At 44.6% G+C, this 24,193-nt stretch overlaps 2 pseudogenes; one reads left to right on the top strand and one right to left on the bottom strand.

The window, feature by feature from the left end:
- Positions 1-295: 295 nt before the first annotated feature.
- LOC113506562 lies at positions 296-2,109 on the top strand (annotated as a pseudogene).
- Positions 2,110-4,110: 2,001 nt separating this feature from the next.
- Positions 4,111-23,965, bottom strand: LOC113506561 (annotated as a pseudogene).
- Between the last annotated feature and the right edge of the window lie 228 nt (positions 23,966-24,193).

Genomic DNA, 24,193 nt, shown 5'->3' with positions numbered 1-24,193 from the left:
TTTAAATGTATTTTAATGTAACGTATGCTATGTAATGTATGTACTATTTTAGATGATTTTTAAATCATATTTTAAACTATCTAAAGAAGCGATACGTCTAAAGCAAGGTCACAACACCTAAGTACTTTTGATCAGCGGTAGTTACACAAATTATTTCAACATCGTTTTTAAGGTTCTGTAAACCATTCCGGTACTGGTTTGGAAAAGTTTAGGTTTTATCGAAAATAGTTTCCTATAAAAAAAAAAACAGTTTTTTAGTTTGACCCTTGCAATACTGTCTATCTGCTGTCAAAGCCGTATGTTTATTTCGACAAATGTCAATGTCAAGAATTTTAAAAAGAAGCGCTTACTACAAAAATTTATAGTTTCTGTGTTTTAAATAATTAATACAATACAATTTATGTTCGATTATCTAAAACAAAATATCAAACATGTTTGCATTTCATTTAAGGCAGATTTATCGCACATGTGACAAAGCCATTATACGTACCCTTAGAAATAAGAGGTTAGAACCTAAAAGTGCTAATCCAGGTTTAAGCCATCAAATAAAAGCTTATGAGAAAGACGGTCTTCGTGTAAAAGAAGAAAATTTAGAAGAATTCGTTGAGTCGTCTGAGAGTGACTTTACAATGTATGTATTCATGACAAAACAATCATGTTACTTGTAATGCCACCGTTTCTTTTGATACAATATAGAGTCATAAACTATATATAATCTAGAACACAGTTCATTCTACGTTTTCCAGTCGGACAAGTTTACGATGACCACATGAATGAAACTTTAATGGGTAAATATGAGCTCCGTCATCGCATTGTTAAGGAAAAGTACTTCAAAGAGAACATGCCGAACTTGTTGACTTGGAGTGAGAAGGAACAAATACGGCATTTGGCTAATACAGAACCAGATGAGTGGACACCGGAGAAAATAGCTGAGAGCTTTCCTGTCACAGTACCTGTTGTAAAGGTTAGCTGAAATAGTTTAGTGTGAATATGTTATCATTATTAATTGGAGACTAGACTTGACTTCAATCTGTCTTGCTATCTATCCATACACAATACATATTAGCAAGCTTGTCAGCCCATGAGGCCTCATGTTGTTATAGTTCATTAAGTTATATTGTTGCAGGTGTGAAAAAGAGATTGCACTCCAACCATAATACTTTCAGCTCATCTTAAACCTTGTTAAAGATGAGCTAATATTCCTTTAATTTAATTGCGGTTGCTTGTGCATCTACCTTTGTAGTAGGATATAATTGAAACTTCTTAATAAAACTTTATTACATGTCAAACTTTAAAAATGAACTTTGCAAATCAAAATATTTCAGCAAATACCTAAAAATTAAATTATTTTGTTCTTTTGCAGAAACTACTTAAGTATCCATGGAAACCAGCTACAGCAGAACGCATCGCACGTCACGACGCGTCTGTCATGAGAAATTGGAAAGAGTTGAAAGAAGGCACATCAAGCATGCCGCCAGAAATTCAAAAACATTTCCTTAAATTCTCAAACAGGTCGATACCTCCATTAAAACAAGAGTCTATAAAAATTGATATCACACCAAGTCAAGATCTTGGCGAATTTGAGAGGATAATCGAAAATGTGCAGAAAAGGAAACTGACGCTTCTGCAAATAAGAATGAAAATATACTTGCGAAATTAAATGCAGAATCCTCTGATGGTGATGAAAAGTTTATACAGAGTAAAAAGAAAGACTCCAAGGTAGTAACATTAGAAGAACTCACTATGCGAATAAAAAAAAGACTAGATAAAGGTCGAGAGGTAGATATAATGACCAAATGATAGCAGGTTCGGTTAACACAGAGAAGAAAGCTGTTAATGTAAGTATGGTCAATGAAATGGAAGTATTCAATGATAAATATGAGGAAAGTGGTGTTGTAGAGTTTAAGAATAAAGCTGAGGACCCAAAAGAAATCATGAATTACCCTGAAAGAATTAGAATCCCAAAGAAAGCTTACAAGAAAGGGGCAACATACAAAGTTAATGATTGCTTTTATGATCATGATGGCAAGTTTTTATATAGAGTTTTAGGTATGTCTTAAGATATAATGTATTAGTTTAGGTGATAAATAAAACAGTTGATATTGAAGCCTTATATATTTTTTTATAAAAAATTATATGCATTTCATTACACTTGTCAAAATAAAATAATCTTTATTTAATAACAGAACTTCCTCGAGTTATTTTTATGTATTTCATTACTGTAGCTATGTAGTAATATAAATAAGTTTTGATTTTGCTTATGATGAATATTTTACAACTTTAAATACTTCTTGTGGCTTCATAGGTCATTGTACAATTATATGGAACTAACTATATGGCTTGTACATGATCATGGGTGTACACAAAACAATTACGCATTAATACATTGGATACAGAAATAATGAGCCAAAACTCAGTAACACATTTATAGAATCACAATTTCAAATAAATAAAAAATCACTAGAATTTGATCGCAAATTAGTTTCATTGACTTTTATATCGAGTTTACATAGTAACTAGGGTTAGTTTCAATAAATAGTGTTGAATATTACTTTTGAATGCAAATTATTATATTTCTGTTAGTATCCTGAGTATTTCTTGGTTGCAGTATAGATCTACTGCCAATTGGGAAAAAAATGTTAAGATACAAGTTATTTTTAATTCATACTGTCCACTATGAATTGCTGGTACTGTTAATTTAACATAATAATAATATATATGTTCAAATTGAATAGAGCTACAGATCACTAAATTTTACAAGGCTACTCTGAACAAATTGCAGTCATACAAGTTTTGTTGAAGTAACAGTATGATAATACAATAAATGAATATGATTTTATCATATTAACTAACTATATTGACACGTTCATGAATACTTTTGAATTTTGGCAGTCACATTATTTACTGTCTCTGTAAGATGTAGTTATTATATTGGTGTGGATAAATGATTGCATTTTCTAGTTTGAAAAACTGTGTCGTAATTATGAATCACACTGAGTGCACGAGACATAAATAATGTGACTATGTAAACACTCACACAAACTCTTCATACAATTCGTTTACGAATTCAACCGTATCACTGCACTGGCATCACATAATTAAGCACAATTACATACCGCTCTCCGTGGCCTTACACCTACTCTATACAACAACTCTATGTACATACGTTACTATGGTCACCGTCCCGATTACTTAACTTAGCACCCACAATCCTAGACTAATGGATATGCCGAAAGGTGAATTTATTACAAAGATTGCTTATGAGTGAATGATACATCAAAATATTTTACTTTGGGGCAATATTATTGAAGCTTAGGCCACAATTTATCCACAGTATTCCACCTATTTATAGTCCTGACCTTGCGGCCAAGAAACCTAATAGATTCAACTATACAATAGTTAATATTGAATCAAGCATACCTTGATCCCGTTTGGACGGGCTTAAGAAGTTCGTCAAGTTCCGATTTGTCTTAGCCATACACGAATGTAATGCTTCGATAAACTATATCGTTCTAAAATAAAATGGACGGTACACCCTACAAGTGTTGTATAATGAACAAAACGCTCAAAACTAAACTACGAAAAAATAATAACTCTTTTTTAATAACAATACATTTCTACTCGTACACATACTTTGTACGGGTTTCAATGTTAATATTGCATGAAAATAAGGCTTAGGGATCCGGAACTCGTGTTTGAGCCCATCGTAAACTAATTTTTCAAGCTTTATTTGATGACAAGAAGCATCAAATGGATCTCTATTAAAAATTAAGATCACAATCCGACAGTTACCATTTCATTTCTTATATGAAAACTATAACTAATGGTGTCAATATACCATCATTTTTATTGTTGAAATGAATAATTCAGTTGTCATCTGTACAGTCTGTAAATACGCAGATTGATTGCTCTTACATTACGTATATAAACAAAAGCAACATATAACATGGCCACTGAACAGTCGCATCCAAATTTGGTCAAACATGCGTAGACGCATCTGTAACGCCTTCACACTGGCGTTTCGTTGTCGTGCGCTCATTGAATGCCTACGCTGAAGTAACTACTGTGCAGCTGATGTGAAGGCGGCTTAGGTGATATTTTAATGTGTTATTTTGATGTGTTTTGAGGACAGTTTCCATGCTAGCGGAGCTGTTTAAAGGAATACAGATAGTTATTGTTCAGTCATCGACTTTAAGACGCAGGCGTTTGAAGTAGTGTCGGCAACAGAGCGCGGTGGGGGTGGGGGGCAGGTCTTGAGGTCTCGGGGCCCCGCCCAACTGTTCTAGCGCGCGCGAGTACTCACGCTGTAGGGCGACTAAATCTATGTTATGCTCGCCCAGTGCTGCCATCGCCAGGAACAGCACGTCTCTGTGTTATAATAATATGAATTTAGACATGTTATCAAATGACACATTGACCGTGTATATAAATCGAGTAATTACCTGTAGAAGGAATGGTAACGCTTGTTGCTGCACGTGTTTTCTCTCCAGGCGGAGAGTTTACGCAGACCGTCAGTTAGGTCGTTGCTCAGCAAGCCGTTGAGAACAGCCAGGGCCACGCTGTAATATAAGAAACAAGATCCTATATAATCATTATTCGAAACAGCAAGATAAAATAAAACGAAACCATGCCCAATTACCACACAAGTTTTGATTCCCCGTCTTACGTTGCCTGTCTATTGAAACGAAGCAAGCGAGAAACTGAGAAATACCACATTATATTAAATCTTCGATGCCCTCCCTTTATGCAACCCTGTTGTACTTTCCGTATCTTTTCTGATAGTCGCTCCGTTTCATTGGACTATCAACTTTGGACGAACTGACATTGAAGTAGTATATGTATAGTTTGTGTCTGCACACATGTCTGTCGTCGTGACGAGGCGTGCAGCGCCGCGCCCGCCTCCGCCTCGCCGCCCGCCTCCCGCGTGTGTGTCTACATGTCTAGCTAGTTACGTGTGTCCGGCGTTTCCGTCGTCCCCGGTGAGCAGCAGCGCCTGCAGCGCCCGCGAGCGCTGGTGCTGGCGGCGGCGCGCGCGCCACGCCGCGTGCAGCGCCGCGCCCGCCTCCGCCTCGCCCCCCCCCGCGTGTGTGTCTACATGTCTAGCTAGTTACGTGTGTCCGGCGTGTCCGTCGTCCCCGTGAGCAGCAGCGCCTGCAGCGCCCGCGAGCGCTGGTGCTGGCGGCGGCGCGCGCGCCACGCCGCGTGCAGCGCCGCGCCCGCCTCCGCCTCGCCGCCCGCCTCCCGCGTGTGTGTCTACATGTCTAGCTAGTTACGTGTGTCCGGCGTGTCCGTCGTCCCCGGTGAGCAGCAGCGCCTGCAGCGCCCGCGAGCGCTGGTGCTGGCGGCGGCGCGCGCGCCACGCCGCGTGCAGCGCCGCGCCCGCCTCCGCCTCGCCGCCCGCCTCCCGCGTGTGTGTCTACATGTCTAGCTAGTTACGTGTGTCCGGCGTGTCCGTCGTCCCCGGTGAGCAGCAGCGCCTGCAGCGCCCGCGAGCGCTGGTGCTGGCGGCGGCGCGCGCGCCACGCCGCGTGCAGCGCCGCGCCCGCCTCCGCCTCGCCGCCCGCCTCCCGCGTGTGTGTCTACATGTCTAGCTAGTTACGTGTGTCCGGCGTGTCCGTCGTCCCCGGTGAGCAGCAGCGCCTGCAGCGCCCGCGAGCGCTGGTGCTGGCGGCGGCGCGCGCGCCACGCCGCGTGCAGCGCCGCGCCCGCCTCCGCCTCGCCGCCCGCCTCCCGCGTGTGTGTCTACATGTCTAGCTAGTTACGTGTGTCCGGCGTGTCCGTCGTCCCCGGTGAGCAGCAGCGCCTGCAGCGCCCGCGAGCGCTGGTGCTGGCGGCGGCGCGCGCGCCACGCCGCGTGCAGCGCCGCGCCCGCCTCCGCCTCGCCGCCCGCCTCCCGCGTGTGTGTCTACATGTCTAGCTAGTTACGTGTGTCCGGCGTGTCCGTCGTCCCCGGTGAGCAGCAGCGCCTGCAGCGCCCGCGAGCGCTGGTGCTGGCGGCGGCGCGCGCGCCACGCCGCGTGCAGCGCCGCGCCCGCCTCCGCCTCGCCGCCCGCCTCCCGCGTGTGTGTCTACATGTCTAGCTAGTTACGTGTGTCCGGCGTGTCCGTCGTCCCCGGTGAGCAGCAGCGCCTGCAGCGCCCGCGAGCGCTGGTGCTGGCGGCGGCGCGCGCGCCACGCCGCGTGCAGCGCCGCGCCCGCCTCCGCCTCGCCGCCCGCCTCCCGCGTGTGTGTCTACATGTCTAGCTAGTTACGTGTGTCCGGCGTGTCCGTCGTCCCCGGTGAGCAGCAGCGCCTGCAGCGCCCGCGAGCGCTGGTGCTGGCGGCGGCGCGCGCGCCACGCCGCGTGCAGCGCCGCGCCCGCCTCCGCCTCGCCGCCCGCCTCCCGCGTGTGTGTCTACATGTCTAGCTAGTTACGTGTGTCCGGCGTGTCCGTCGTCCCCGGTGAGCAGCAGCGCCTGCAGCGCCCGCGAGCGCTGGTGCTGGCGGCGGCGCGCGCGCCACGCCGCGTGCAGCGCCGCGCCCGCCTCCGCCTCGCCGCCCGCCTCCCGCGTGTGTGTCTACATGTCTAGCTAGTTACGTGTGTCCGGCGTGTCCGTCGTCCCCGGTGAGCAGCAGCGCCTGCAGCGCCCGCGAGCGCTGGTGCTGGCGGCGGCGCGCGCGCCACGCCGCGTGCAGCGCCGCGCCCGCCTCCGCCTCGCCGCCCGCCTCCCGCGTGTGTGTCTACATGTCTAGCTAGTTACGTGTGTCCGGCGTGTCCGTCGTCCCCGGTGAGCAGCAGCGCCTGCAGCGCCCGCGAGCGCTGGTGCTGGCGGCGGCGCGCGCGCCACGCCGCGTGCAGCGCCGCGCCCGCCTCCGCCTCGCCGCCCGCCTCCCGCGTGTGTGTCTACATGTCTAGCTAGTTACGTGTGTCCGGCGTGTCCGTCGTCCCCGGTGAGCAGCAGCGCCTGCAGCGCCCGCGAGCGCTGGTGCTGGCGGCGGCGCGCGCGCCACGCCGCGTGCAGCGCCGCGCCCGCCTCCGCCTCGCCGCCCGCCTCCCGCGTGTGTGTCTACATGTCTAGCTAGTTACGTGTGTCCGGCGTGTCCGTCGTCCCCGGTGAGCAGCAGCGCCTGCAGCGCCCGCGAGCGCTGGTGCTGGCGGCGGCGCGCGCGCCACGCCGCGTGCAGCGCCGCGCCCGCCTCCGCCTCGCCGCCCGCCTCCCGCGTGTGTGTCTACATGTCTAGCTAGTTACGTGTGTCCGGCGTGTCCGTCGTCCCCGGTGAGCAGCAGCGCCTGCAGCGCCCGCGAGCGCTGGTGCTGGCGGCGGCGCGCGCGCCACGCCGCGTGCAGCGCCGCGCCCGCCTCCGCCTCGCCGCCCGCCTCCCGCGTGTGTGTCTACATGTCTAGCTAGTTACGTGTGTCCGGCGTGTCCGTCGTCCCCGGTGAGCAGCAGCGCCTGCAGCGCCCGCGAGCGCTGGTGCTGGCGGCGGCGCGCGCGCCACGCCGCGTGCAGCGCCGCGCCCGCCTCCGCCTCGCCGCCCGCCTCCCGCGTGTGTGTCTACATGTCTAGCTAGTTACGTGTGTCCGGCGTGTCCGTCGTCCCCGGTGAGCAGCAGCGCCTGCAGCGCCCGCGAGCGCTGGTGCTGGCGGCGGCGCGCGCGCCACGCCGCGTGCAGCGCCGCGCCCGCCTCCGCCTCGCCGCCCGCCTCCCGCGTGTGTGTCTACATGTCTAGCTAGTTACGTGTGTCCGGCGTGTCCGTCGTCCCCGGTGAGCAGCAGCGCCTGCAGCGCCCGCGAGCGCTGGTGCTGGCGGCGGCGCGCGCGCCACGCCGCGTGCAGCGCCGCGCCCGCCTCCGCCTCGCCGCCCGCCTCCCGCGTGTGTGTCTACATGTCTAGCTAGTTACGTGTGTCCGGCGTGTCCGTCGTCCCCGGTGAGCAGCAGCGCCTGCAGCGCCCGCGAGCGCTGGTGCTGGCGGCGGCGCGCGCGCCACGCCGCGTGCAGCGCCGCGCCCGCCTCCGCCTCGCCGCCCGCCTCCCGCGTGTGTGTCTACATGTCTAGCTAGTTACGTGTGTCCGGCGTGTCCGTCGTCCCCGGTGAGCAGCAGCGCCTGCAGCGCCCGCGAGCGCTGGTGCTGGCGGCGGCGCGCGCGCCACGCCGCGTGCAGCGCCGCGCCCGCCTCCGCCTCGCCGCCCGCCTCCCGCGTGTGTGTCTACATGTCTAGCTAGTTACGTGTGTCCGGCGTGTCCGTCGTCCCCGGTGAGCAGCAGCGCCTGCAGCGCCCGCGAGCGCTGGTGCTGGCGGCGGCGCGCGCGCCACGCCGCGTGCAGCGCCGCGCCCGCCTCCGCCTCGCCGCCCGCCTCCCGCGTGTGTGTCTACATGTCTAGCTAGTTACGTGTGTCCGGCGTGTCCGTCGTCCCCGGTGAGCAGCAGCGCCTGCAGCGCCCGCGAGCGCTGGTGCTGGCGGCGGCGCGCGCGCCACGCCGCGTGCAGCGCCGCGCCCGCCTCCGCCTCGCCGCCCGCCTCCCGCGTGTGTGTCTACATGTCTAGCTAGTTACGTGTGTCCGGCGTGTCCGTCGTCCCCGGTGAGCAGCAGCGCCTGCAGCGCCCGCGAGCGCTGGTGCTGGCGGCGGCGCGCGCGCCACGCCGCGTGCAGCGCCGCGCCCGCCTCCGCCTCGCCGCCCGCCTCCCGCGTGTGTGTCTACATGTCTAGCTAGTTACGTGTGTCCGGCGTGTCCGTCGTCCCCGGTGAGCAGCAGCGCCTGCAGCGCCCGCGAGCGCTGGTGCTGGCGGCGGCGCGCGCGCCACGCCGCGTGCAGCGCCGCGCCCGCCTCCGCCTCGCCGCCCGCCTCCCGCGTGTGTGTCTACATGTCTAGCTAGTTACGTGTGTCCGGCGTGTCCGTCGTCCCCGGTGAGCAGCAGCGCCTGCAGCGCCCGCGAGCGCTGGTGCTGGCGGCGGCGCGCGCGCCACGCCGCGTGCAGCGCCGCGCCCGCCTCCGCCTCGCCGCCCGCCTCCCGCGTGTGTGTCTACATGTCTAGCTAGTTACGTGTGTCCGGCGTGTCCGTCGTCCCCGGTGAGCAGCAGCGCCTGCAGCGCCCGCGAGCGCTGGTGCTGGCGGCGGCGCGCGCGCCACGCCGCGTGCAGCGCCGCGCCCGCCTCCGCCTCGCCGCCCGCCTCCCGCGTGTGTGTCTACATGTCTAGCTAGTTACGTGTGTCCGGCGTGTCCGTCGTCCCCGGTGAGCAGCAGCGCCTGCAGCGCCCGCGAGCGCTGGTGCTGGCGGCGGCGCGCGCGCCACGCCGCGTGCAGCGCCGCGCCCGCCTCCGCCTCGCCGCCCGACACGCTGCGCCCCTCCCACGTGCACACCACCGAGCAGCCGCCTGGGTAAGGCAGGGACATGTAATATACTGATGCAGACATCATGTGGGCTCTACCAAGAACGTTTATTAGCTTGAATATCAGCATCAAGTAAAGTTCGCCTAATGAGATCAGTAGCCTAGTAAGCATATCGAAACGTTGGCGCAAGGACAAACGTGGTTTGCTCAAACGAGGCTGAATGTAGGCCAACTCGAGACTCGTACTGAACAAAGTTCACCACCGCAAAGTTGCCTTTCAGAGTTCTTACTCAGTGTGACGGCTATTTCCACGCTTGCGGGTGAGAAATGATGAATTTCGTTATCAAGTGAATTGAAAGCCGTGACAGACGTTTGTTCAATCTAAAACCTCGACAAAATCCTTTGGGACCATGGTCAAAAGTTAGCAGACAAGGCGTGTCCAGCTGTTATACCCAACGGGATTCATATTAATTTGGTGAACCAAATTAAGAACTGAACCGTCTAACTATTGGATATTCATGACTAAAATACCTACAAAGCCTTTAAATACCAAGTACATAATTACATCATCATTCCCCTGCCCTTATCCCAATTATTTTATTTGGGGTCGGCGCAACATGTCATCTTCTTCCATACCTTCCTATCGGCCGTCATCTCACAAGAAACACACTTTACAGCCATATCGTCTTTCAAGTACATAATTACATACAATATATAATTTTAGTAGGAAACTACAAAATACTTAAGTCCGACCGAAACTGGTTTTCCGACCGTAACCGAAACCGAATATTCGGCCGTTGCTTTAGTTTCGGTCGAAACCGAAACTCACGTGGTCAAGTTTAGAATTCCTTAAAATACTGAAATTTGGTGCATTTTACCTATTATGCTGCATTAGTTAGGAGTAGTTTTGTTGATACGGAGCTATCCGAACGGCGCACGACAATTCCCGAACGGGGCCGAGAGCGCGAGCGTCCGCCAAAGCGTTGCCGCGCGAAACGAAATGAGGCGAGCGTGCACGACAACTTCCGAAATCAGTTTCTGTTTCGGCAAAAGTTTCGGCCAATTTTGCCCGAAGCCGAAACTGGTGCCGAAACTTGATTTTTAGGCGAAACTCGGCCAAAACCGAACCTTCGGTCGGACACTACAAAATACTAACACTATCCAGATATACTTAACAAATGAATGCCTTCAAATTATTTCTTGCGTTTTTTTTCTGTTTCGACGGACGTCGTAAAATATATACGGACAGTTGAGCATGATAAACGTCTTGAGTGCACTGTGGGAACGGAAGGGAAAGGGATGTCAGGAATTAGGAAGGCACTTTGGTAATTATACGCGTTATTGCGACTGAAGTTTCTATTGTTCGAGATTGTATAAGAAGTTATAAAGTTAATATAGAACCATCTGTCACCGTGAAGGCCTTGCAATCTTATAATATATGCGTAGATATTACTTTTGAAAGCCATGTCGGGCACATCTGAAGAGTTCATTTTCTACAGTTCTGCGTTCCATGTATGCCAAACACTATTTGAGCAATCTCTACTACATTTGCAATTAAACACATTGGTATCATTTCAATCTCAGACAGGACTCTAAAGTGCAAACCCCGCCTCAACGTTATGCTTTCCGAACTACGCTACCGACGTCATTGATCAAGTTTGAATTTGTCCATCCCTACTAAATTCTTCTGTTTCACGTTATTCTAAACTAACATAAAAAATGATTACCTTACTATTAACAATTGAATTTGTACTTACCAGTCTTGTCCGAATCTTGCAGCATATCTGTACTCTGGTACTTAGATTGGAAGTCAGGGCACAACAGATCGGGGAGATGGTTCTCTATGTTGGCTCGCTCTAAGAACCACACCAAGTTCCAGTAAACTATCGGATGTGATTCCACGAAGCCGGGGTCCGCTAAACATGTGTCGCCTTCCCTACCTACAATTTTATACGGCAAAAGTTATTTATAACCTAACTAGAAAGATAATCAGATTTGAAGCAATTTAAACTTGATCTCTGAATATCTGCACAATTCAATCCGTGTTTCCGTTTAAGGTCGTAACTTACCTAATATAGATTCGAATTCTTTCCTCAATACCAGAGGGTTTAAATAAGGCACGCTTAATGTTTCGCTTTGTTTTTGGTCGGAACGGATTATCTGAAACAAAAACAATCATTCAATATCCCGTATGTGTTTAAAATTTTATATTTATAAACAAGATGATCAAATGACAGTAAGTTGTAGTTGATGAGAATGCATGACAAAAGAAACGTAGATTTAAGATCGTGTCAAAGAAAGACGAGGCAAAAGGTATTATGGAATGGTAATTCATCATTTATTCAATATTCTACTCTCTCCTTAAATCGGTTTCGTTTTCGTTTAAGGCGTTAGTTTTACCTGCACAGATAACAAGGGCACGGTATGCCTGCCGCACGCAATACAACGAGTGTTCAAGTTAGAGTCGTCGGCCGCCCATCCTGCCATAATATCCTCATCGTATAGGTATGCGAAGCATTGGTGGCATTGTGAACATGATGATAAGTGGACGACAACTGATGAATTCTCTGATGAAGTGTCCTGTTGATGGAAAAAGGTATTTAATACTTAATAATGTACTAGTTTGAGAGTATAATACAAATATTTTGCTTAGAGAAAGAATATATTTACACAGCTCCTTAAAACGAAGCGAACTGATAATGAGTGTTTGCCTCTTAACAACAATATTAAGGGATATGTCTTATGTATATCCTTTATGTTACTAATTAATGACTTCATTTCCCCAAATTGCTCCAGACTAGTCCAGACCTTTTTTCATTTCTGATTTTCTATGACCGTTTGATTACTTACATTTTGCACGGGGTACAGATTGTCGGGCAGATGGGACATGAGTGTAGCGAGCGAGCCTCGCTCCATAGAGCAAGCTAGCTCCGCGTCACTCGACGCACGGCGGAAACCGACACCGCCGACCCACTCTGAAAACACAAGGCTGGATATAGAGTTCAATTTTTATGAAGTGGAGACAATAGTCAGAAGCAACGATATTATGTTAGTATAGTTATTAATTAGTATTGAGTTTATAGATCATTTTTTCCGAATATCCGTCGTACAGTGACACGCAGCTTAGTCGTTCTCAAATGTTTTTGACTATGTTGAAACAACTGTTAAAAATGAAACTGTGTAGGATATACTCAATTCAAAACTGTTTGAAGTTTCTTATTTAGCAACAATTGTTTTTTGTCTATTTTATTTTATTGTAATCGAACATCATGACCAAATATACCGCCAAATGTGAGACATAAGGATTAAAATTAGACACGAATTAGAAGAACCTTTTATCAACCGCGCGAAGCATTATCAACTATATTTACATTTCAACACAATTCATATTACTTCAATAAGATATGAATCACCCACCATCTGGATTAATCTCTGACGATCCATCAGTAGAATCCTCCTCTCCCATAAAACTTGGTAGTAACGCACTGGTCGCGTTCCCAAAGGCTCCCTTCACTGGAGTAGAGTTAGCTGATATAACCTCTTTCATCTCATCGAACTTCTTGGCCATACTCGTTGCTGCAGACTTCAGACTGCTAAGCCCACTTTGAAGAAGCTCATTGGATCTTTTCCCGGCTATACTTGTCGGGCTGAAATATTAATACTAGACTCGTATCGAGGTAAAACCAATTATAGGTGAATGATCATTTAAATACATTTGGACATGTAAACTATATACAGAATCAACTGAAAACATGCATTTTACAAAACAGTGCGGTCATATTATGGAACATAGAGCTGGAAGAAAGAAGCGGTAATCAAGATTAGGTATGATTTTGCTTAATAATGATTATTTATTTTCTATTTATGACCACAAAATTTACAAAGGACACAACGTCAACACTGGATTTACATACGAGTATATTGTGTCAAAAAGTAAAATATTTACTGGAGTCAGTTGTTCGTTCCATTTATTTTATATACATATTGAGATTAGCAACAGTGGTTCTAGTAAGTACTAATAAGTAAAGACACTTCCCTCCATATCTCTATGTTCCATACGAAAAAAAAACAATATTTTAGCTATGTATGTCCATGCAAAACAATACACCTACAAACAATGTTGGTTATGTCGATGTACGATGGAATGGCAGAAACGGGAGTTATTTAAATAAAACGTTTTCTATAGATGATTGTCTATAGGTACCCTGAATGTATACTTACAGCAGACAAAAACTCAGGCTGCGTTTTTGATTACAAATTCAATTATATTATATCAGAGGTTATTTTACATAGTTGGGTTTACTTTATATGGGTTTAAGATGGATTTATCTCTGTTCTGAAGAATACAGAATTCATAGAAATGAAATAGGATCTAGAAATTGTATATCTAAAGTAAGTATGGTTAATTATTACAATTGGTTATTTAGTATAACCCGAAGACCGTAATGAGTTCTTTTAGTTTTATACTAGAAATGAAGTGAAATTGAGTCTAGACTTTTAAGCATTTCAGGTAAATATTTTTTACTCATTCATAAAAATAATCCAATCACATAGCAGTAACAAGTAAAGAAGATAAACGAATATAAACATAGTACCTTCTTCGATTTAAAACAATATACACAGAAGATTACAGAACAGAGATAAAACCTCATCTTAATAATGGATATTTCGAGATTCTCACCTGAAGTAATTCTCGATCATAGCCTTCCCGAGTTTCATGTTTTCCTTGCGCAACGACAGTCTGGCGGGCGAATAGCGTCTAAGAAACAAACGAGCTAGCGTACTGCGTGTGTGCGGTTAACAACATAACATTGCTATTGTATTATAAAAAACGACGTTTGTAGCACCTTTAAATATTATTAAAATAATGTATTACATACATCATCAATGAGTAAGTTCTTATGTCTTTATTGCTTTGTTTCTTGACTTTTCTTGGGATTAGATTTAGTTTTATCATTTTTAAGAATTGAAGAGTGACTGTGGACTCAAGTCAAGCACACAAATTCCTCTATCCTTCATTCCTCATTTTATATCAATCGGGTAAAGTAGTAAATATTTGGTTTATACTATTTAAATACTTATTAATTATTAATAACAGATTTTACTTAAAGATGCTACAAAGTCTATATCGAAGGCTTAACTAAAAAGTTCAAAAAAAATAGCAGAGAACTCAAGTTCTCTTGACCATAAAACAAACATGCTTTGTATTGAACAAGATGTATTATCGTGAACTAAAACATAACAGTGACACAACTAAACAAGACAATCATTTTGTATATACACATCGAGATCTTAGTGTACTATTCAAAAAACTTTTATAAAGTTGTTTCAAGAATCACTCATGAAAACTAGGTATTATTATTTCCTAATAAAAGTCTAAGTACACTAAGAAAAAATAGGACATGATTACGCAATAGATATTTACAAACCTTTAATTTGGGATTTTATTCAGTTGATATAGGATGCATATTTATACAGGTCAATTTTGTCTTGAACTGAACTCCGTCGAAATAAGTCATTTGTAGAACCATAATTCTCAATGAATTTTGAACTCTAAACAATTTACTTAAGATTCATTTTACAATAAATACCTTGCATGACCATGTCCCATTCATCACACATTGTATGTTACGTTCGACTCACCCGAAGCTGATCTTGAGCGTGTTACCGAGGCTCACGAGACTCGAAGACACAGTCCCTGCTGGCACCGTCTCACTTCTGTGCAGTTTCCTACGCAGAGGAAACTATCGAGGTTATCGTGTTTCAACGGAGCGTAGCTCTAGCGATACGGGAACGTTAGCGGGCGCAGTGTCATAGAAGAGAGGGGGTTGCGGATACATAGTACTTGGGATTTATAGTAGGTACGTGCAGCGTGCAGGTATTTATATTTATATATAGCTATATCTATCTATCTATATACTACATTTAAAAAAAACAAAATGTGTAGTTGAGCTTTTGATTCAATACTACCTTTCGATAAGTCGAAACAGATTTTTATGTACGCGATAAAAGAAATAGATTTGTAAAACTGTTTGAGTCATGTTCACTGTGATTATGAGTGTAGCAGTCTAGCTGCGGAATTCGAAAAGGACTTGAATTTAAAAAAATAACCTTCCAAGGTGTCTATTTATCTAAACATTCCACAAAATGACATTTCCAATTCTATGAAATGTGGCATCTGAATTGTTGTTGATAACCATTTATTTAATCTCACGTAACGTTGCTCACAAGCTACAAGGGTCGACTAGCAAACGCGCGCGAACTATAAGGTTTACATTAGGCTAGCAAGTGCAATGGGTAAGTTCTAGTAAAGGAAGGTGTATACCCTGCGTGGTCGTGCGGCGGCTCGTCCTGGAAGGAGTTGCTGCGGCGGTGGAACAGCTTGGGGCTGACGCTGAGCTCGTGGCGCGGGAGTAGCGGCTCGGCGGGCGGCGCGGGGCCGGGGCCGGGGCCGGGCGCGGGGCCGGGCGCGGGGCTGGGCGCGGCCTGCGACAGCGCGCCCAGCGGGTCGTCACTCAGCACCGGCGTGCGGGCTGACACTCTGCGGACGAGTACGTACATAAGCACACACATTGTGCTAACTTAATAGTACTTATATTGATCACGTACTTTTGGAAGATATGAAAACCTGCCAGTAATACTTTCATTTTATGTTTATCGCTGTTCCATCCGCGTAGTAACAAATCTAATAGTAATTTTTCTTTTTCCTCCGTCAGAAACATCCTCACATTTTTACATTTAGTAAAAAAACATCGATAAAGACTTCTTTAATTTTTATTGGAACTATAATAGCCATCAAAATAAGTGTCTTATATTATGAGCCAAAAAAAGAAACAAAACATGTCTTCACTGTTAGGAAAAAAGTTGTACAAAGCATGTTTGGTCACTGAGATTTTTAAATTTTATCCAATCTACATCCCTACAAATATATACAATGGTAAACAAACAAGTATTAATACTCACTTTAATGGTGAGGTTTTACTTGCATCTGGTACATCAATCGTTGCAGTAGTTTCAGTCTCCGGTTCTTCAGGGAAACTTAGTGTCCTCGAACACCGAGATTTCGTTGTAGGGGTTCCTGCTGAAATTTTAATGAGAGCTTTGTAAATACTGCCCAGATCTAAAAACTTGTTTAGCTACTAAAGATTACTTATACCATAATTAATATTTTTACGTTATGTCTGTTAGCTATAACACAAGCTTTGCTTTGTTTAGGACTGAAAGCGTAGTGTGTAATATGTGTGTAATAATAATGGGAGTTCGAAAACCGAAATAACGAACCATTAGAAAATGCCAGCCTTTGTATTTGTTGGACGATTTGCGCATCACCAGCGAAGCTCTCTGAACGAGTCAAGATTCGCAAGTCGGACGGACTATCTGGGCTTACGTGTATTGTCTGAAAACAAAAATAAATTATAATATAACATACAACTATATTCAAACAATTATAATAATGAAAGAAAATGGCGTCAAAAATTAAAATTACCTGTCTTTTCTCTGGTATAGGAATAGGTGTACTTGACTCTTTACTGTTGAGCGAGTTACTTCTTGGTCTGGCTGTGTCGCTGAGGTCTGGGTTTGACGGTACACCTGATAAAAACAATATAAAAAGTTGACGGTTTTTCTGGGTTATGGAGATCATATCATCACTTTTTTAAAAGATTGTTAGTTCTGGTAACGAGACATCAATCAAACTATACGATACAAAAGCATCTCGCTTTCAAAATCACTTTACAATCTTACTTTAACCTGTAATATCATAATGACGATATACTAGAAAATTAATTTGATTTCTGTCGTTTTCCTAGTATCTAGTTGTACATAAACTCATAGCAAATACATGAGTGGTACCTGAGATGAGTATCCCGCGGCCTGGCAGATGTGGTGAGCGTGTCCGCGCGTGGTGTGTCCGCGCACGATGTTCCCGCGCCGCACCAGCGCCTCGAACGCGCTGCAGCGGGCCTCCGCCTCGCGCTCGCATGCTGGCCAGGGCATATCAGATAGGCGTAGACATAAGCGGAATGCGAGATATTACTCTTGTGTCAAGGCTTTAAAATATATTTTTTTAATAATTTAGAATTATTAAAAAAATACAAATCACATCCATTAATACAAATTACGCCATCCGACTAGTCAAATCTATGTGAGTAATGTAACTTTTTTATTCATTTTTTAAAAAACGCCTCTCGCATTAAGGAACTTAATCCTTGTATCGCGGGAGAGTTTACAAACATACAATTCATATGCACAAAGACACCAGACTCAGAACAAGCATTCGTGGATTACACAAACGCTGGTCCTAAGCGGGGATCGAACCCGCGACACGTAAGCACATGGTGGGTTTGGCGTGATGACCTCAGCCACTCTGCTATCCGTGCAGTGTCAATGACCTATTGTTAAAATAATACAATATTAATATAGACTTACCGGAGTCCAAGCTAGTCCGACTATTCCCGGGGTCGCAGGCAGCTATATTAGCGAGTCCCGCGAGTTCTGCACCCTCACCCACAGCCGCCGCAGAGCGGACGCGCGGCAACGTACTGCTGCCTACATAGCAACATGAATTTAATAATATAGTAGATGGATGAACATACAAAGCTGGGTTGCCGAGAGGAACTTGTGATCAATCTTTATGTAGTAATGGATCTGTTAAGAATCTTTACAATTTTTTAATAATGTAATTGCATTCTTTTATCATTGGAATAATACTATAATCGAGAAAAAACTCAAAATTTCCGTACATATCTGGGCGCAATTTTTTTTTGCTTTTACATTATTCATGCCATAGTAAAGGTTATCGATAATGATGAAGGAAGAAATCAAGGAACTGCGTTTATTCTGTTCCACATTGTATACAGTAGGTAGTGGCTCACCAGCGGCGGCGGCCGAGCTGAGCAGGTTCCTGTTGGCGCGCGTGGCGCCCGCCTTGCGGAACAGCGCCGCGCCCACCACCGCGATGCGCAGCTTGTTCCACAGCAGCTGCGCGCCGCTGCCGGACCAAGGCAAGGGGTTATTACATCACCTACTAAACTTTTATATATAGGTTAATTGAAATTCATTTATTTAATTCAATGTTACTAGCAAATTACAAGCCTAAAATCCTTATTGTAAAAGGATTGCAACCAAAGCTACTTGTAATTATTTGTCAAGTTTCATAGTCTGTCACATAAATATAAAGTAAGTAAAATTTTTATATATTAAAAGTTCATTTGAATTTAAGCTGTTAACTTTTGTTACCCTCTAAAAGATTACAGGATCAGTTGAAAAATCTCAAGAAAATAAAGTATTTAGATAAAATTATATTTAAAACATAATCAAAACTCGCATACCTGGGCATATCTTGAGGCCAGGTGGCTTCAAGCACACATCGATTATAGTACCCATAGGTGAGCGCGTTAGGTTGTAAGCCAGCGCGTTTCATTAGGAACAACAGCTGTACTGCCAATACTGGTAGCGAGTGGTTGCCGCATAGCTGCATCATGACGCGGTAACACACCTGAAAGTGTAAATTGTTTTTAAGGAGGATTTTGTTGAGTTTGCTTGGATTGTAAAATAAGAATGTTATTTTTGACCATTGTTGTATGTGGAGAAGGTGTTGTGGCGCAATTTGAAGGAGACCCATGTCCAAAAGCAGACGGCGATAGGCTGAATTGATTGATAGAAGTAATGTGTGGCAAGATAATAATTAACACTGTTAATTACAGGATCCAACGTGGTTACATACATGTTAAAGAGAACTGGTTGATCTTGAAATTAATAAAGTAACTCCGAAATTGTGTTATGAACGTTACAGATCAAAATATTTTTTTAATGATAGATTCAAACATAATTTACTTACTAACGGGTTTAAATCGCATATTACACAAAAAAAACTTACCTCATCACAAGGCACTTTCAATTTCGTGGCACGTTCAAGTAACTCATACGCTGATCTCAACGTGGCGTGTTCTTTCCCTCTACTCAGCATCATGCGACACGGCAGGGACAGGAAGTACAGCGAGTAACAAGCGCCGAGTAAGCATTTCGCCCACGCCTCCGCTGATAAACTCGCTTTCCGGGCTAATCTGTAAATGAGAAAAAAAATGGTGATTGGGAAATTGCTTAGTGCTGGGAAATTACCTTCTTCAAATCCTTCCACTTCTCTGTCTTGGGCCACATGGAACCAGCCCATGTATTGTATGTTAAATAAACATAAACTTAAAGTTTTTGATTGGGTATGAAATAAGGCGGCTCCCGCAGCTGGACATAGCGTGTGGTGTGTAGTGCGTACCTCTGCGCGGCGGCTATCTCATGCTTGGTGCGGCGGGCCATGGGCTCGGCGTCCGTCAGCGACTCCGCCGAGTGCAGCGCGGCCGGCGGCAGCGCCAGCAGCGCCGCCGCCCGCGCGCGGCCCCCGCAGCTGGACATCAGCGTGTCGTCCAGCGAGAAGCTGGAGTACGAGTACGTGGCCTCTGCAATGAAAGAGCGGTTGTAGCGTCGCGACACCACCAGAGACCCCAGATAGCGCTCCTGCACACGACGCCGCCGCGCCTCTATGCTGTGTGTAGGCTCGCGCCCGCAGCGCCGCGCCCGCACCACTCCAGTATACACAGCATACAGGCGCGGCGGCGCGGCGCGACGGTGTGGTTCATCGCTACCTCACCAAACCGCTAAAGCTCAGACGATAGCAATGAATGGAGGTAGACGTCAGTCAGATACATGCTTTGTCGGTGCATATTTTTTGAGCGTAATTGTTGACTTTACTATGTTATTCCTAGATGTAAAAAGCATTCTTTTTTATAAACACGCTTTATCGATAGCTTACAACTGACTACAAATAAACATTGATCAGCACAAATCAGAATTCGAAAAACAAATCATAAACCTATGAAATCTCAAATTTTATACTCAACCAAACGAAACATAATTAATTGATTTAACAACGACAACCACAAATTCAGTAAGTATTCACCACACCAAACCTACTTTGCGGGTCATGTCACGGGTGTGATCCACGCGTAGGACAAGCTTTTGCGTGTTCCACGAATGCATGTTCCGAGTCTGGGTGCTTTTGTGTGATTTGCATGTTTATAAAACCCCCCAAAAAGCAACACAAGGATTAAATTCCATACTGTGGGAGTCGTTTTTTTTTTGAAGAAAAAAAAATATCGTATAACAACAATAATGAAGAGCTAGTCCCCCTCACCCGGGTCGGGCGGGTCCGGCGGCAGTACGAAGGCGGTCCTCTCGGAGGCGTTGCCGGTGTCCATGCCCAGCAGCTGGTCGTCGCCCGCGGCCACGCGCTCGATGCACTCGTCGAAGAACGTCAGGCCCTGGTCGGGCTCGTACACGAACGAGCGCTCCTCTATGAAGCGGGTGAACATTTGTGTACGCATCATTAGGCTGTAAAAACGTTGGTGGGTCTGTAAAGAAAATTTTGTGTTAAATGTAGTAATAATAATTAATTATTTCTCCCTGCGACATCTTCTGATGGGTAATAGGCTGTTTTCGTTAATGAAATGGTTTTCCACTTTTTTATTAGAAACACCACTAACCAACTACATGCAATTTACAGTTAACTTTAGTGAATATAAGAGAGAAGACAAGATAAAAGACTGTAAAACTGATTTTAACTTGAAATTGCGGGTCGTATTAAAAATTAACCAATTGATCCAGGACAATTTTTCCATTTTAAGAACGAAATTGAGCAAATCTTTGACATTATCAAAATGAAAATCCTTTTATATCTAGTAAGCCAAAAACAAGCGCTCAAGAAGCGTTTTTTTACATAACTAATGACTCAAGTGCAGTACCAAAATATCATTAACATGGAATAGAACTGAAAAGACACTGTAAATAAAGCTTAGAATGCCAATAACCTAAGTGAGCTTGAATAGGTTAACATCAAGGATATTCCAATAAGTAATATAACACGTTATACCTTATCCTCGACCGTAGAAACGCGTCCATATGGAACAGAGCGTGCGGGTCCGTGGTCCCAACAGTGGGCGCCTTCGTAATGGGGTATGAGATAGTTGCGGTACCCTTGTAACGTAACCGCCATGAAACGTAGGAACGCTTCTTGGATTTTCAACTCTAAAGCTTGCTGTAACGATCAATGGAAACGGATTACAAACTGAAATAAAACTGTTTTGTTCTATGGGTTTTATTTGCGGCGCCTGGACGCCCTTTACGTGTCTTATATTGTCATTTGAAGGCCATGTACATTAGTAAAGTTCAAGAATATACTAATAATAAAATATTATCTTAGTGTTTTCTACATTTGTAGTCAGCCAGATTCCATAGCTGGGCAAAGGCCTCCTAATTTGTCTTCATGATCTCTCTATCTAATACCTCAGTAATTTCTGAATTTTGATACTAGATTAAACCTTACCTCCTTTTTCCTTTTCTGGAAGTCTCTATCTAAACTCGTTGTAGGTTCTCCGTTGTATTTAGCTTCACTGGCATGGTGTACGGGAGATGCTATAATCAAACACAAATGTTGTATTATCGTCATCGAAAATTACGTATGTGATCCACGACTTCATTGCTAAGTCTTTACGTCTTTTGATGTAATTAATTTGAAAAGAGTACCTGGTCGAATATTTCCATAGAGTAAATCTAAAGTTTGTCTTAGCGCCCTCGCTTGTCGCTTCGGCAACAGTTTCAGAGAAATATGTCGTTGTGATTCACATATCTGAAATTAAGGTTTTGTTATGGTTTTTTCCTTAGGCAAGATTAAATTAGTTTCTGATAACTTAATAGTACTCACTGTAATATTATTGGTGTCTAAATCAACACACGTGACGTCGGCCGGTGGCTCATATAAATCAAAAAACCGTGAATCTACACCAATGAGATACGGTAACGGCGCGTGTAATACTTCTGCTAAACCTGAACATAAAAAATAAGAGACAAGTTAAGGATTTTTGTTATATTTATGTGTCGTAGTTGGCTATTGCAACTTGCTCTTATTGTCGTAACATCTGCACATTGAATGATCTAATGCATACAAATAACAGCGTAATTATTATTATTATTTTTACTTTTCTAGGACAAGAGTATTTTTGTAGAACGGGGAACAAGTTTGTTTGAAAGTTCTTAAGTAAATAGGTATGTATTTGCTTACCTAATGGACAGAGTGGTATATATGGACACTGCCATTTGAATGGGAAAAGAAGACTTGATACTGCTTCGGAAACTGCTGTAAGGGTATCTGGCCTGTAAAATAATTAATTGGTATAATATGAAAAACAGTAAATGATGGTCTAAGTAGAAAAAACAATTTATAACTAACTCATTTTTTAAAGTTATTATAATTGATATATCGACATCACAAATAATTATCATTTAATTGGCGAGATTGATCCTTTGAAGAGTTAACTTTTGTTAGTGCACTTCAATCTATCCCTCTCTCTATCTTCCTCCATTTCGTGTTAGCCCAATATATACATGAATAATTATGTGGTAACTTACTGTCTTTTTATCAATTTTGCATATAAACATGTAACGTATTTATATTACTAAAAAAGGGTTTTTTCTTTACAATATATAACAGTTGCCAGTAAGTTAGGTAAGTGGGTGATAAAAGAAAATCAATGTAAAAATCCACACATTCACGTCACGTAATATAAAAATAAAAAAAGTATGCTATGGTAAGGCCTCATTGGTAAGCTAGGTATTATTATTGAAGGGAACTTTTTTTATATTACATGTTTATTAAAATATACATCAACTATCTTACCTGAGCGAGTGTATAAGTACTTTCTGTTCAGTAATAGCTAAGGCTAATACTAGTAAACAGTTGTCTGGGCCAAGGTTCAACAGTAGTTGTCTGAAACTGGCGCCGCTTCGGACTAGTGGCTGGTCATCACGTCGAGTTACTATGACGCGATCGTGTTGGTTTGTGGGCGATAGCTGTGAAAATAAAAGAGAGAGTCAGAGGACTCAGAAGATGTCTAAAGGCTCATTAAGCCTACACTGTTGTAGCTTTTTTATACGGTTTATTATCGAGAGAGGTATCTGATTATTTCGACTTGTACTTTCATAATAGATCCTAACGTAATAGTCTTATCAAATAATGATGATGGTGTCTACCTTATTACATTTTTCATTACTATCAAAAAGATCAAAATAAGACAGATATCCTTTTACGGAATTAAACATCACGTAAAAATATTTTTATTGTATGACGTGATGATGTCATACTTCAGTACATTCATTTTGGAAGTCTTTAATGGTAATTTTGGATAAGGAAAATCCGGATGATATCGCGTTTACTAATTTAGAAAAAGCAGTAAGAGATTCGTATCTAATATTTTGTTTTATCTGATGGACTAATTACATTTCGGCTTTTCATACTTTGCCATCGTGCCTACCATGACATGTCAAATATTCTATGAGGCATGCGGTATTTGGAGACGCATCATGTCAAAGATTTACACATACACCTAAGATATGAATCTTTAACATTTGTTGCTGAGCCATTCACTGTTGTCGTACGTATTATAAATGTATTTTTATTTTGTGTCATAAAAACTTACTTGCAACAATATTCTTGGTTCAGGAAAAGGTACTTCTTCTAATAAGTGTGTTATGTATCTTTCTATTGGTATGTTTAACGGTTCTTGACTCCACGACATTTCCTGCAAAAAGCAAACATTTTCTTTAATGTCTTAAATACTATTGCTTCCTATTGTATTTTTGCCTTAATACGTCATCATTGTCATTATTTGTCTATTCTAATACACTACTGATTTCCATCAAAATATAGAAGTCTAAAATTATTCCATAAGTTTATAATATACCCTTAGCTAGCTCGAACTGGATGCGGAAGGCGTCGGACCGGGTGTTGTAGCGCAACTTGGGGGTGTGAGGCTATGTTTAGTTCTGAGTCCAGTAGTCT

Source organism: Trichoplusia ni, assembly GCF_003590095.1.
Source record: "Trichoplusia ni isolate ovarian cell line Hi5 chromosome 19 unlocalized genomic scaffold, tn1 tig00002959_group18, whole genome shotgun sequence".
Taxonomy (NCBI): Eukaryota; Metazoa; Arthropoda; class Insecta; order Lepidoptera; family Noctuidae; genus Trichoplusia; species Trichoplusia ni.
The sequence above is the reverse complement of the archived record's forward strand: the minus strand, read 5'-3'. Positions and strand labels throughout refer to the sequence as shown.